This window comes from Macrobrachium rosenbergii, chromosome 50 (assembly GCF_040412425.1).
Source record: "Macrobrachium rosenbergii isolate ZJJX-2024 chromosome 50, ASM4041242v1, whole genome shotgun sequence".
NCBI lineage: Eukaryota > Metazoa > Arthropoda > Malacostraca > Decapoda > Palaemonidae > Macrobrachium > Macrobrachium rosenbergii.
In genome coordinates, this window is record NC_089790.1 from 33,469,128 (window position 1) to 33,485,423 (window position 16,296).

General features: G+C 37.9%; 1 protein-coding gene and 1 long non-coding RNA gene across 6 annotated transcripts in view; one reads left to right on the top strand and one right to left on the bottom strand.

Moving 5' to 3' along the window:
* LOC136832823 (uncharacterized) overlaps positions 1-16,296 on the top strand; it is a 422,550-nt gene that overhangs the window by 161,590 nt on the left and 244,664 nt on the right. The gene's annotated exons all lie outside the window — the stretch shown is intronic.
* Positions 1-16,296, bottom strand: part of LOC136832822 (lachesin-like) — a 624,154-nt gene that overhangs the window by 110,690 nt on the left and 497,168 nt on the right. The window lies entirely within an intron of this gene.

Consider the following 16,296-nt stretch of genomic DNA (forward strand, 5'->3'; position numbering starts at 1 on the left):
TGTTAGTTTTAGTTACTGAGAGATAGACACACACACACACACACACACACACACACAGAGAGAGAGAGAGAGAGAGAGAGAGAGAGAGAGAGAGAGAGAGAGAGAGAGAGAGAGAAATGATGGTATTGAGGTTGGAGATAAGACTGAGATGCATAGGAATAGATTTTCCAACAGCGTGATGGTCAATTTAGAGAAAGAGCTAGAGAGAAATCAGAGATGCGTAAGGGGTTAGTCGTAGGAGGAGATAGATGGAGATAAAATAAAACAAAAGATAGAGAGAAAACAAAACTAATTATAATTTCTATAACATGCAGTTTGTCTTGTGTGATTAAGCTCATATGATCTTTTTTAAATGTCATCTTACTCTACTTTGAAAGTACATCTTTTTCTCACTGGCTCTCCTGTTTCTATAATTTTTTTGCCATTACTGAATTAATATTTTTTCCCTAGCTTTTGTCTTGAAGAAAAATATAATCTTGAATTTTAATCACAAATTCACGACCACAGTTCATTGAAATTTTTTTTAATGTCACTGCGAAAAGCAGTTAAGAAAAACATTTCCCTCCGTCTGTAACTATGTTTGTACGTACGTACTCTTTTGCATATATTATTTACAAATGAACAATTAATACATGTATAAATACTCGTGTATATTTATACCGAACCGCCAAAAAGAAATGCGTTGCTGTGCATTCTGAGGCTTTGCAGTTCAGAGTTCTACGTTCACGTTGTTAATAATTGTGCCAAGTTCAAGGCAATGCCGTCACACATTGACTATCAAACAGTCTTTCCATCGGTGCTGTACAGTTTGGTCGAAAGGCAACTGAATTGTTAGCATTTAATAAATGTGAAAACTACGAATTGATTTGTTCCAGATTCTAAATATTTTTGTTGGTATTTTATGTATTCAAATACTTGTACTTGCGACCTTTTGTATCTAGTAATTCAAGTAGAGCTCAGAGTTATGTCCATCGATTTTCAGGGCATGTTCAGGGACCATAGCTACTTCCGCCTCGCAGCCCCACCTTACGAGATCCGGAAGGCCATTCATTCACCTTTAATGAAAAGCCTTTGACTAACAATGAGAACCCACCAACAGCTGACAGTATTAATGAATTTGCCCAGAGCGTCATTCATTCCCTTCGTAAGTTGGCTTTTGTTGGAAACATTAGCAGAAAGTTTTTCTTTCTATCTGGCCACGAATCGATGCCGAATACAAAATGTATATGATATCTTGGATTTTCTCGCTCGCTTTTTCCACCCAGTACTTCAGTCGGTTACGCGGATGATTCGTGATTTGCGAGATGCTACATTAGAGGTTAAGGGGAGTGGGGTGGGGGGTTGTGGGATGGATTCCTTGCTAGTCAGGAGTACAATAATGAAGGTGGTTGGCATCCTTTGCTATTTGGGGGTCAGGTGGCTTCCGGCTGCGCATTCTGTGTTCCGGGCGTTGCTGACGAGAGAGAGAGAGAGAAAGAGAGAGAGAGAGCTCTGAAGTGATCTCTCTCTCTCTCTCTCTCTCTCTCTCTCTCTCTCTCTCTCTCTCTCTCTCTCTCTCTATATATATATATATATATATATATATATATATATATATATTGTTTGTATGTATGTTTGTATGTATGCATGTATATACAGTATATGCATGTATGTCTGTATGTGCTTGTGTAAGAGACCAAGGAGAGAGAGAGAGAGAGAGAGAGAGAGAGAGAGAGAGAGAGAGAGAGAGAGCAGATAAAAGTAAAGTCATAGCGGGCCTATTACCTCGGCGAGGCCCTCCAATTTTGATGTTATACATTACAACAGCAATGAAGACCAACGCCTTGTTAGTTTTCTTATCACTTTCGCGCTTTTTCCATCCCTGCTGCAGCTGACAGCTATGTACTTAATTCACTGCTGGGGTCAACAGAGGCATACTGACTATTAGGGATTACGCCCAAATAGTCCCTTCCTAGGTGCGAGAGTAGAACGCTGGCTTCCTCTAGAGAGAGAGAGAGAGAGAGAGAGAGAGAGAGAGAGAGAGAGAGAGAGAGAGAGAGAGAGCGCATTCAAGTCCATTGTGAAGCGTTGTGTTGATGTGCGGGTAGAGAAAAAAAAGAGAAAAGCACAAGGATGTACAAGAAAGACAGTCTTTAATCTTTATAAAGTAATTCCCATTTCTTTATAAGAGAGAGAGAGAGAGAGAGAGAGAGAGAGAGAGAGAGAGAGAGAGAGAGAGAGAGAGAGAGAGAGATAGTTTATCGAGTTCGTGTAAATAAACGATCCAATGGGTAAATACTCGGTGTCAATAATATTAAATAAAATTTGTACACACGCCTTTATCTTCAAGTTGTAAAGGAATTTTCGCTGTGAATAAAATACATTTGGTCTAAGAGGTTTGCCAAGATCCAGCCGCATCGGTGGTGGAAAAGGCAATCCATTTCTTAACAGTCTTTGTTAAAAAAAAAAAAAAAAAAAAGAAAAGGGAAACTTTTCCCAGAAGGATGCGAGGTTTGCTTTGTCTCTTCTGGTCCCATCTAGGACTCGAAAACTCCTCCATTCCGCCAAATCACGGGTTCCAGAATTTTCCTCCACATCATCCTCCCTTCGCTCTCCCACATTCACCTCCTGGGTTTCTTCATCGCGGCATTTTGCCTTTTCCCTGTCGCTATTCTGTCTCTTCTCCTGGATGGGAAAGACCAAGGGAGTTTTTTATTTCCTCTTTTTTTTTTTCCCCCTCCGCGATTTATTGAGACGGTTAAGTGGGGCTTGGCACCGTCGCTACTTTTACGCAGGAGTTTTGCGCGTAAGCCAAAAGTTGGTTTATTGGAGCGCTGACGATTTCACCGCGTCTTTTTATAATCGTCTTAGAAAATGGCTTATACTTTCTTGCATCACCGAGGGACATGTCCCAGAGTTATGGGAAAACTCTGGCAAGCTTGTGCTTGCATAGTAGTGAGCAAATTTTGATGGTACTAAGTTACATTCCGTGTGCTGTTGCTAGCGTTTTTTCAGTGGTTTTCACAAAGGAGTTCTGTTTTGTTCATTTACTAGCGCGTTGAAAATTACGTAATGATGGGCCACTTTGCAGCTGCATCATACTTTACTATATATCAAGTGCGTAATGTGGTTTAGAACATGTGTAGATTTTGCGTGTTGCATATGGAGTTCCTTGCCCGTAGACTGTGTTCCATACAGAAAAAATATATTTATGGATACACATTGCATTTTATGCGCTCTTCAACTAAAGTTCATGCACATGTGCTCACATATATAGATTGCGCGTGAAGTGCAAGATCTTGCCTTCCCTTTCTCAAAGACTTGGGCAAGGCACAATCGTGCTGCAAGAACAAACTGCTGAGACATGCTACCAGATTGATGGTAAATCTCTGAAACATGAATCCCAGAACTTCAGGCGATATTAAGTGAAGTAATAGAGATAAACCTTTATTCGATAAAGTGAACAAAGTGAAGTAGATCAAAGTTCATAATATATGGGGAAAGAAAGTATATTGCCTTAGATATGGTTATGAATAAATGTGGAATAATTTTTCAACTGAAGTGAACTGGTGAAATAGACCGTTTCAGAGCAAGGCCTTAGCTTCATAATGCTTGCAAATGTTACAGTGTTTTTTTTTCTTTTGAAGACTATATGTGGCCTTTAACTTAAGAGAAATTGAAAGGAAAGGCTGAATAAAGTGTTTGTTTAGGTTTTCGTCAGAAGGCATTTTCGGGAACAATTATAATTTGAAAAATTATCGCCATACGGGGTCTCTTGTAAGGTGGAGCCATAAAGCAAAATGTTATTCAGCCATTCACCTCACTTTCTGTGAATTACTCGCCATGATATTTTTCATGTCGACATTGCTGGATATTATTCAAAAACTAAATTTACTAGTTCTTGTGACGCTTCTCCCTGAATGCGGGTGATTACTGTCAGTGCCATCCTAGATAAAAGAATCACATGAACGAGGTCTATATTTTTACTTTATAATTATATGTGGATGTCAGAGTATGAATTTAGACACCGTGAACATGTTGGGTTGTTGCTAAGCAAAATTTATTAATAGTAGTAACCATCATGTAGTATTGATCAGCTCATTTGGTGTATTTGTAGCATCTATTTTCTTTCGTATTAAACACTGTCCCTACTAAAATTTTCATGAAAAAAATTCCATGGAAACTTGGTGATTAGATATTCCACTACTTATCTGGTGGCATTATTCGTAATAAAACCTCCGAGAAAACGTAGCAGCCTCCTCCTTTCAACTTTCGTAGCTATGCTTGGATATTGGGAAGATTTCTTGAAGGAACCTTTAGCGAGGAAAGAGTGCAAGGTCCTGAGTGTGGCGACCTCCTTCATTAATTTTCTTTTCTTTTTTTTTTTTTTGAGAGTAGTTTCAATTTAATAAGATCATATTGTATAATAGTGGGTGTTTCTCTTAAAATTACTTTCTTTTGCAATATCTTGTGATAGTTTCCTTTTGCGTTCATTTGTCCTGATTATAGTGAAAGTAACTGTTCCACCAATTAATGTCTGCAGTGAATATGCATTTTTTTGTTACCATTTTCCTCACTTATTTTCTAGCCTGCATATTGAACCAAAAGCATTTCTTCTCAACCTTAGTATGACCGGATTCCAAAGCTAGTAACAATTCTGTAAGGATAGATTCTTTTCTGCAATGTATGATTATTATTTTAGGGAGAGACATAAGGAACACTTACTCCGTGGAATATAGTCTCCCTTAAACCTGGTAATTTTAATCATTATGCTCACCAGAAAGTCCATATCCCTTCACAGAGTGATTTTATGTGAGGATTTAATTTTCATCTTTCTGATAAGATTTTCTTCTGACAAAGTGGGTTCTCTTCCAGCATTCCTGAACAGTAGTAGTATTCAGCTGGTGTTGTAAAAGTTTCCTATTATTTGTCGGAAGTATCTCTGCGATCTAGACTCCAATATGATATTATTAATCTTACCACTTGGTTTATGTGAAAATTGACGTAGGTGACATCTAGTATTTTACGTCACGATTTGATTTACCTCTAGAATTCCGTCTTGAGGTAGTGAACCCTTTTTGAACAGTATATATATATATTTATATATATATATATATATATATATATATATATATATATATATATATATATATATATAAAATTATTAGTTTAAATATACATACATATATTTATTTGTGTGTATGTATTATGTATGCATATATGTTTACTATCGAAGTCACTATACCTTAGAAATAACTTACACTGAAGGAGACTTATGACTGATAAGTGCTTATGGGCCAGCCAGTATTCAACTAAGGCTAGGGATAACGATTGACAGTTACTTGGACCACCTTTTATCGAGAATAATATAAGTTGGTATAACTGCTGTACTTAGATTTGTCGAATGCAGGTTTTGTACCTAGAATCTACAGTATATGAATCCATTTACGCCATGATAGTCGATTGGTAAGCTTGTAACACTTGGTTAATTATGAATTTTTGTCACTATACACGCGTGATTTTTTTTATATTCATAAATATTAAGATACAGATGCCGTATAACATCGCATTCACCATACCATGGGAACCCTCTGTATAATGAATTTGGTATCTAGCAATATTTATGGCTTAACATTTACGAGTGTAAAGAAAAGTCACACGTTTGTTAGACAATAATTCATATATATATTTGTAACACACACACATACATACATGCCTGTATGTTTGCGCATGTGTTAGAGTTTATTTATGTGTGTATGTATTTACTTATACGTGTACACACTGGCAGCCCTTAACATGCATTCCCTTACGAGAATTGTCACGTAGAGCTTGAAAAATATTCAAGACAAAACATTCCTAGGAAACTTCCACATCTCAAACAATGAATTTTCCGTGCGCCAAGTACTGTATGATAATCCACACTTACGAAATGCTTAGTTGATTTTTAATGTCGCGTGATAATGCCTCCAGCATGCCTGTTTGAATGAGTCTGCGTAGCATCATATCATTCTTTTTCTGACTCTGTCTGGTATTGCTACATGGGTGCATAATATCTCCACTTAGTGGTATGTTCATTGTGCTTTGGGGAACATTTCTCCCAAGCAGCAGTTAAGTGGTGAGAAAAAGTCCCTAAAAATTCAAGAAGGCCATGTAAAGTGTCACCTCACTGCTTGAAAAAACGAAAATTTTAGATCTTTTAAGCTTTGGGTGGAAAGTATTGGATGTGGCTCAACTGTTGGTCAGGAATGAACTGAGCATTCGGTAAGTTTAGCCGAGGGAATAAGTGTCCAGGAACTATCAAGAAACTATAAGAGTTGATTCTAAAACGACCAGAAGGGTCCTTTAGGTGCATGACAAACAACTTGCTAAGACTGAGTGAGCATTAATTGTGGTGCTAGAGGATATTTTACAGGAACCTTGTTTATGAAAATGCTAAGTCTGTATGAACAGTACAAGAATAAAAATAAAAACTGCTTGCCCATGTTTGACAAAACGTTAAGAAGACTTGGGTGATGACCGTTATTAACGGAGTGTTTATAAATGCGCCATTCCCAAGGTGAAGAAATACCTCAGAGAGGCGAGGCTGATATTCGAGGTCTTACTTGTAACAGATAGTCCTCCTGTCCACCAGCAGTTCCTTGAAGACACCACTGTAATTATGGAAGTGATCTTGCTGTTTCCTAAGAAGAAATTATTAGTTTATCCATGTGATCAGGGTATATTAAATGCACATTAAAGCAATTTACACCCTCTATACCATATATTCTATATATAAATATATATATAAAATGGTGTGTTGTGTTTGTGATGGTAATCAGCTCAGTGGTCTAGATAAAACTACCGTATATATATACATATTTGTATATATAATATGCATACATACATACATACATTGAAGAAACACAACACTGTACACACACACACACACACACATATATATATATATATATATATATATATATATATATATATATATATATATATATATATACATATACATCACAAAAACAAAACACACATACACACACACATATGTATGTGTATATACATATATACACATAGGCAAACACACAGCTCAAGCTCCGCTATGTCATCCTAAACAATCTTGCCTTTCAGACCGCTTCATTGTGTAGGAGAGTATTTCTTTGGCGGCAGCAATATCCTCCCTCGGAACACTTGTTTTAATGAACACTAACCTCTTCGGAATTGTTTTTACGATTGATCTCTAACAGATTACAGGGAAAGGAAAGAGAAATGATGTGATAAATTATCTGGAAATGATAACCAGATTTATACCGACGGGAAATGAAGGGTGACTAAGTGAAGCAGTCTGTAGGAGGACGTTTAGCTTAAGTTTCAATCTTTATTGAATTACTTCTTTTTTTCCCGGTTTCTGTGAGTTGATTTTAAAGAAAGTTGTAGGAAATACTTTATTCTCTCGAGTTAATGGAAAACTGAAGAAATTGTAGTAATTAGGACCTGGTCTTGTTCTCCTGGAAGTTTTTCTCGATTGTAGAGATATGATGAAACCCCACAAATTAAATTGAATGAATTGCTGAAGCTGTTAAAATTCCGTGAAGTCATTATGAGGGGAAAAATTATCCTCGAAGGAAAAAATGGGGAAAACACGAAGGCAGCAAGCCGGAAATGAGATTCTTATGATAATGTTATCTATGGAAAATGTTGCCTGCGTAGTTTTAAAATGATATAAGAAGTTGGCATGACTTATTGCAAACATAAATCACATGATAGATTGATTTATTGAATCATGAACAGTACAAGAGAATAGTGGCTGTGGTTATCTGTGCATGCACGAGCGCATAAACACGCTTACGTCACAGCCAGTGAGAAAGATAAAATGCAATTCCAGCCCAAAGAAAGAAAAGAAAACTGTACGGGGCACAAAAAGAGTCTGTGGGAGAGAAACCGGAAGAGAAAGAGAAAGAGAGAGAGAGAGAGAGAGAGAGAGAGAGAGAGAGAGAGAGAGAGAGAGAGAAAAAGAGAGGGAAAAAGCGACACTGGGCGAGAGTTCCTATGCAAATACGGTCGAGATAGAGAGAAAACCTCCGACCATAAAAGACGGAATATGGGGCTGTTAATGTCCCATAAGGGAACGATTAATAGGGAGACTCCTGAAGGGAATCCAGCAAACCTTGCATCCTATTTAGTTCCTGTGTAAATCCGGGTTTCCCTGTACTGCATAAGTGTACAGATCAAGAACCAAAGATAACCCGATTCCCCTGTTCCAGTGTGGTGGGAGGGACCAGCAGCCACGGACAGTCGTGTTTTCCTCATTCCGCTTCAGCGGAATACATGAGTGATCGAACGTGATCTAGATTGCCTTGTTAGTGTTCTGTAAAAGTAAACTGTTGTGCCGGCTTTGTCCGTCCGTCCGCACTTTTTCTGTCCGCCCTCAGATCTTAAAACCTACCGAGGCTAGAGGGCTGCAAATTGGAATGTTGATCATCCACCCTTCAGTTATCAAACATACCAAACTGCCACCCTCTAGCCTCAGTAGTTTCTATCTTATTTAAGGTTATAGTGCGCCTGGCAACGATATAGGACAGGCTACCAACGGGCCGTGGTTAAAGTTCCATGGGCCTCGGCTCATACAGCATTATACCGAGACCGCCGAAAGATAGATCTGTTTTCGGTGGCCTTGATTATAAGCTGTACAGAAAACTCGATTGCGCCGGAGAAACTTTGGCGCATTTTTTACTTGTTTAATTTCTAATAGAAAGAACATTGTCTAAATAGGATACGGGTTTTTCTCCTACACCTCAAAACAACAAAACCAAAACCAGGTTCGGTGTAGGTTCCCTGCTGGCTGAAGAATGTCAAAGGCCAAACATGATCTGGATTTGCCTACACCTCCTCCAGAATAAACACGGGCCTGATTCTGATCTTGATCTAAAATCAAAGTGTCTCCATCATGATCATTGATAATTGTGTACTAAGACTGTAATACGTGACTATATATATGTATGTGTATCATATATAAACACGCCTTTATATTCTGATATATTGTATATAGAATCGAAATAATATATCTCCATCATGATCATATATATATGATATATATATCTATATATATATATATATATCTCTCTGTGTGTGTGTGTGTGTGTGTGTCTATATATATATATCTATATATCTATCTATATATATATATATATATATATATATATATATATATATATATGTATATTATATATATATATATATATATATATATATATATATAGTGTGTATGTGTGTGTGTACTGTATAGTGTGTATAATCTGTAAATATGGAATTTTAGAAGAGAGAATCAGCTCTTGCGGTAGATGGCGAACAGTGACAAGGTGGCGAAGAAAGAGCGACCCCGTGGGAAAGGGGGGATGCTCCGAATAATCCTAGCGGGGCTCTTTTGCATTTTATAATGGCCCTGAGAATAAGGTTATTTGTTTAAAAGTCGTCTTGGAGTGAATTCAACAACGAGGATTCAAGTTTAACCAGGAAGAAATAAGTAGAACACTTATTCACGAGACATAGAAATAAGATGTCAGGGTTTGGCAAAATTTTCTTTTTGGGTGGAAAACCCATTATAGAAACTAGAGTCTCTGAATCGACGCTCCTTCCCACACACACACACACACACACACACACACACACACACACACACACACACACACACACACACACACACACACTGCTGTAAATGTTATCCTTGTGTGTCTTTTTGGAATTCGACAATGAGTGATGTTAACTTTAGGCTTCTTCTCTTAACTCACTCGTTTATCGTTTTGTTTCAATGAGTTTTTTTCCTTTTCGTTGGTGAATTCTCAACTCTTGTTTATTGCTGGTAGGCAGCGATTTCGGTTTCGTTCCAATAAAGCGAAGTTAGACTGTTTCTCTTCTTTGTGTGTGGATTTGTTTTCAAACCAAAACTTGATTAGCATCCAAGTCTAAAGCGAGAAAATATCTCTGCTGTGTACCTGTATGATCGCTGCAGTTTTCATGCATACAATACATTGCTGTGACAAGAGGTTATTCCAGTTGGAGTGTACGTATAATTCTGCATATATGAACAGCTTCGTGGTTGTTACTCGCTCATTCTGTGAAAGGTAGCAAGAAATTATTATTCAGACTTCGTTGCCGAGTTTTATCCTTTAATTTACCAGGAACCATGATAAAAAAGATACAAAGCATGCCAGGGTAAAACCAGAAAAACTTTTCTGTTCACTTGTAACTCTGAAGTCTTTCGAGTGCAATATATTATGTGGTTTTTATCAATAAGTAGTGTGTTCCTACTCGTCTTGATGTTATTCGTTAAGCGGTTACACGCACGAAACAAACGATGAGTCCACGAATTAGATGAGTAAAAGTTCCTCTGAGTAGGATGCCCTTACAACAAAGGAAACGAACGGAGTAGAACAAAATATAAATCGTCCTTTTTAATAATAAATTATATATAAAGTTTTAATGCATAGTGAGCTGATGGAAGTTACTGGAGAGATAAATCACTAAATAATGAAAGGAAAATATTTTGTCCCGAGGGGTCTTTAAGCAAGGAAACGTGACCTGTTAGGTATGGCTAAATCTACTGGATGTTCTTTCTAAGTACTTATGATATTACCTGTTACTTTACATGCATAATGATCCTTCGTAATTGAGAGGAATATATGTTTTACATCCTAACTGCCCGCAAGGTGAGTAATTTTTTTTTTTGCTGCTGTTGGATGGAAGATAAATATTCACCTATTGTTGCATGTTGGTTACCTATTTGTTCTCATGTTCACAATATATCTAAAGGAAGTTACTGGTGGTATTCAGGTAAACATTAAGAAAAGGTCGTGTGTGGGCCAGGAGGGTCAGTTAGGCATTGAGACAGGTTCAGGGGTTTTTCCTTCATCTTGCGAGACAGGGCAGCCTTTCTTTAACTTTATATTTTACTTGTTATTTTTTAATCGACCTACCTGTAAGATTTCATGTGGTAAAAGCTCTCATAAATTTCTTTTATATTTTTGGTTTGCCGTTTTCAGCTTCAGTTGCAGCGACAACAGACCTTTAGAAACTGAAATGTAGACGTCTATTTCATCACTCATCATTTCCTCTATTGTTTTTGGCTGCCTAGAAATAAAAGTCATTTCACTCCAAAGTCGAGCAGCAAATGGATTTATGATCGCTTTCAAGGACTCTGCGCTTAATGTTACTCCATCAGCAATTATAACAAGAGTAGCAGTAAGTCAGGTGGTGCGTGGAAATGATTTCATATGAGTTAGCAAACTCGTGTTTCCCTTGGACATATCCCGAAATGCATTTTCATATCACTTCGCTTCTGCAGTTCTGTGCATTTACTCAAAAGAAAAAAGATTAGGAAAAGGACGAAGATGCATTGCGATGTTTAGCGTTATCGAATTGTACGTGATGCCTTAATTACTGCCATTGTTAAAGGATTACTTGAAGTAAGTATAGTATTCACTGTTTTTTTTTCATGACAGTGGATTTACGCGCTTTCCGTACGCGTGTCTGTTTCTTTGGCGGTTTTCTTCCTATTGACGAGATACCTCAGGCTGTTGTTGAATGATTTCTTTAAAATGTTTTTAAGTGGTGGGCCATTGGCTTAGTAAGAGATAAGATTATGTGGTCATTGGTCTATTAAGAGATGAGATTGTGGTCATTGGTCTAGTACGAGATAAGATGAGATTATGTGGATCCGGGTAGTTTTTTAACAATGACTGGAATTTTTTCGGTCTAAGTTATTTTTTAATAATTTGCTTCCTTTCAAAAAAGCTAAGGGTGTCCCTCTCCCTGATACTTGTCATCCTGAGCCTATCCTTTAAAAACTTTCATTCCGTTCTAGGGATGTTAAGAATATTCTGGATAATCTTGATAACTGGGGTGGAAAAGATCTTGATGGTTTGTTGCCTTCGTTTTTTTATAAAAAGTTTCAGTTATCTCCCAAGATTAGTAGATTCTATACATTTTTATATCGACGTGATATCTTTGCGGATGAGTACAAGCTTTATAATACAGTGCCTGTTCCAAAGAGTGGCTTATCTGCAGACTGCAGTTACTACAGACCAATTTCTGTTCTCCCTGTGCTCTCCAAAGTTACTGAAAAATTTATTTTTAAGCTACTATATAAGTATGTGGAATCTGAAGGATTGTTAGCAGATACTATGAGATTCAGAACCTTTCTCCCGGTGTTTTTCCAGAATATCTTTTTTTCTGTGCATTTGACAAAGATATTACTTAGCCATAGTATACTTTACATCCCTACCTAATTTTCGGCAGCATTCTTTACTACTTATATTAGAAAAAAGTATATTCATAAGAGTAAAATAAAGCAGCCGAAGCCAGTGGCGGAACACACTAATGTATGGGTTCAAAGTTATACGTGACGTAAACATACGACGTCCCGGCTCCTCCCACAAGGTGATGACGACAAACAGCTGTCTCTGAAATTCAAAATGAATATTCGTACCTTGTCAAGGCTTCAAGAATGGCGGCTATGATATATATATATATATATATATATATATATATATATATATATATATATATATATATATATATATATATATATATATATATATATATATATATATATATATATATAATATATATATATATATATATAATATATATTAAGTATACCTTAGTTTAAGTATAAGACCACTGAGCTGATTAACAGCTCTCCTATCTCCTAGGGCTGGCCCGAAGGATTAGACTTATTTTACGTGGCTAAGAACCAATTGGTTACCTAGCAACGGACTTATAGCTTATTGTGCAATCCGAACCACATTGTACCGAAAAATGAATTTCTGTCACCAGAAATGAATTCCTCTAATTCTTCATTGGCCGGTCGGCGAATCGAACGCGGTCCTAGGAGAGTGCTAGCCGAGTACGATATCGACCCATCCAATGAGGAACTATATATAAGTATAAAAACTATATATATATATACTGTATATATATACAGTATATACATACATACATATGTATATATTTATAACTGATGATACAGTAATTGTTAGCATGAAGCATTCTTCACTGAGTTAATCTATGAAATCAATGCCTTTTAGTTTAATGCTAAATTAAATACTAAAGTAAGATTTTACTGTCGATTTCAACCCCTCCACCCGATTACTTGAATAAATTACATTCACGCTCTCGAACAAACAATAAAATTAGAGCAATTTTTCACTTCTCACATTTCTTCATCGGAGCGAGTCACTTTGCTGGTGAGAACCGGAGTAAGCGGCCGAGATGGATACCAATTTCCCTTAATATTAATTGACTTTCTGTGTCAGACGTGCTCTGTATCACTGTTGCTTGGACCGCTCTCTCTCTCTCTCTCTCTCTCTCTCTCTCTCTCTCTCTCTCTCTCTCTCTCATTCCGTTTTCCGTGCGAATGAGACGTTTTACTCACATATTTTTGTGTTATATTGATTTTTATATACGTTGATTCGAGTCTATAATGAGTTACATTTGTAATATGAATGTGTGTTAAAGATTAAATGAATAAGGATATTTTCATAGAGAACAAACGATTATATTTTTCATAGAGAGAGAGAGAGAGAGAGAGAGAGAGAGAGAGAGAGAGAGAGAGAGAGAGAGAGAGAGAGAGAGAGAGAATTTTGATACCATTGGTGTTGAATCAGTCAAGTATTTATTGTGATTAATATCGAATCTTTAAGCAGTTTTCATATTCATCCATTTATATGCATATCGAATGCCGATTGAAAGGGGAAATCAGCATCCTGATATAACCACGCTTAATAAAACAAAAATAAAGCAACACAAAAATGGAGGAAAATGCTGCAACCAAACCCTTAGAGACGCGGTAAACCTGTGTGCACAAAATGTATATGTATGAGCGAATACGCTGGAACCTGTTTTGTATGGAAAGAGGATCTTGTCTTTGAGAACAAATGCCACTGGCATTAAATCCCAATGCCCTTATCATTGCAGGCCGAATGCAACATTGTAAATAAAAGAAAATGAATGTACCACACCCTCAAAGGAAGCGATAACCCTGCCGCTTGGAAGACGAAAGACTCAGATCCGAGAAAACAGAAGTAGGGAGAAAAGTCGAAAGCTTGACAGCGAAGGAAAGGACAGTGGCCGAACCAGGCGATATGGAGATGGTTGATTTGTATATGATTTATGTGGGAACTTGTGTCTTGGTAGACGTAGCGAAGCTGCTGGACTGGAGGAACTTTCCCTCAGCTCATTCAGTGTTTTAAAAGTTCGAAGTGGGAAGAGCAACCTGAAGCCCCTTCGTAACCCAGGTAAAAAAACAAAAAAATACATAAAACATTGATACTTTCTAGTGGAGAACAGATCTAGAGAAGACCATTGGTTCAGTAATGGACGGATAAGGATAATACCAAGTTTCCAGTAATGAAGTGAAGAAAATTAAATATACCTTAGTTTAACCAGACCACTGAGCTGATCAACAGCTCTCCTAGGGCTGGCCCGAGGGACTAGACTTATTTACGTGGCTAAGGACCAAATGATTGCCTAGCAACGGGACCTACAGATTATTGTGGAATCCGAACCACATTATACCGAGAAATGAATTTCTATCACCAGAAATAAATTCCTCTAATTCTTCATTGGCCGGCCGGAGACTCGAACTCGGGCCCTGTAGAGTGCTAGCCGAGAACTCTACCGATTCGCCAACGAGAAACAATGACGTGAAGAAAAGCATGACTATTAACAACAGGTTCAGCCATCCGAGTTTCATCATACCTCCGAGACAAGTTTCACGCAACCAGGACTGCCATAACGGAGACTCAAATAAAGGCGTCAAAGCATTGTTATGAAATCGTTGGGAAAATGAAGGCGATTGCAAAATAACAGAAAAAAACATGTTTTTGAGTTCTCTGTATGAGAAGCGGGTATGTACGAATTGAAAATGTTTTCCTTGATGCAACTGTATGATTTATTAGAGTTTTACCTTTCTGTAAAAGAAAAGTTTTGAGATGGGTTTTTGTCTGTCCGTCCGCACCTATTCTGTCCGCCCTCAGATCTTAAAAACTGCTGAGGCTAGAGGGCTGCAAATTAGTATGTTGATCATCCAACCTCCAATCACCAAACATAACAAACTGCAGCCCTCTATCGTCAGTACTTTTTATTTTATGTAAGGTTAAATTTAGCCATGGTCGTGTGTCTGGCACCGCTGTGGGTGCCAACAACACAGGCCACCACCGAGCCGTGAGAGTTTCATACAGCATTATACGCTGTACAGAAAACTCGATTGTGCCGAAGAAACTTCGGCGCTTATTTCACTTGTTTTCCATTGGGGCGGTAAGGAAGTCGCTTTGTTGACGTAATTATCGACTCAGCTGTGCCATACTGCAATGGAGCCATTAAAATCCTATGTAAATTAGACCTACGAAACACTGCACTTCTCACGAAATGGTAAAGTCACATGAATCACAAGGAAATACAGACCTCGCATCACAACAAATGATGATGATATTGATCACTTATAAAATATCAGCAATAATATTGCTCTATGAAACAAACGCGAACATTAGTAAACGTGTGGTGCAAGGTCAGACATCTATCCATAGATGAATCAATTCAAAAGTCAACTCTAGAAGGACCCAGCGGAGGTGCATGAATAATGAATGAATGAACAACCAGGCGTAGGATGATGATGGACGAGGTAGAATGAGGAGGAAATAGAGTGATGGGGAGGGTTAACCGAAGAGGGGGTTGTGTGGCATTTGGATATGGAGAGAGAGAGAGAGAGAGAGAGAGAGAGAGAGAGAGAGAGAGAGAGAGAGAGAGAGAGAGAGAGGAAGGGGAGGAGGACGAGGAGATTCGGGAGCAGCAGCTGGGGTGCGAGTACGGGCCAGCTGCACAAGTTCCAACAACCAGCTGAATGTTTAACTATCGCTCAGTTTCTCTATGATTTACGGAAACGACTTAAGTTTCCCCTTAATGTTCCATTTTCTCAACGTCACTATTTATGGGAGATTTTCTTCGGATCACGACTCTCCTCCCACGTTCCTCCCTCCTCCCTCCCGCCCTTTCCTTTTATATTGCCCAAAAGGACAAAAGAGAAATGTTATTCAGGTGTTTCGCGTTAGAAACCAAACCCGGCCAGAGTAATTACAGCGTTCCGTTTGAGTGTCAAGCGAACGAAACGCTCCGAAAATGAGCGCTCGGTTAATGTGCAAAGTCATCCCATTTCAGAGACACAAAGTAGAATTTCCTGTCTATGAATAGAAAATGAGAATAATTGCATTTCTGAAGGCCTTCACAAAATGGTTCGGCGCGGGTGAAGTTTCCGAACTGGAGGGAAGGGCGAGGTAG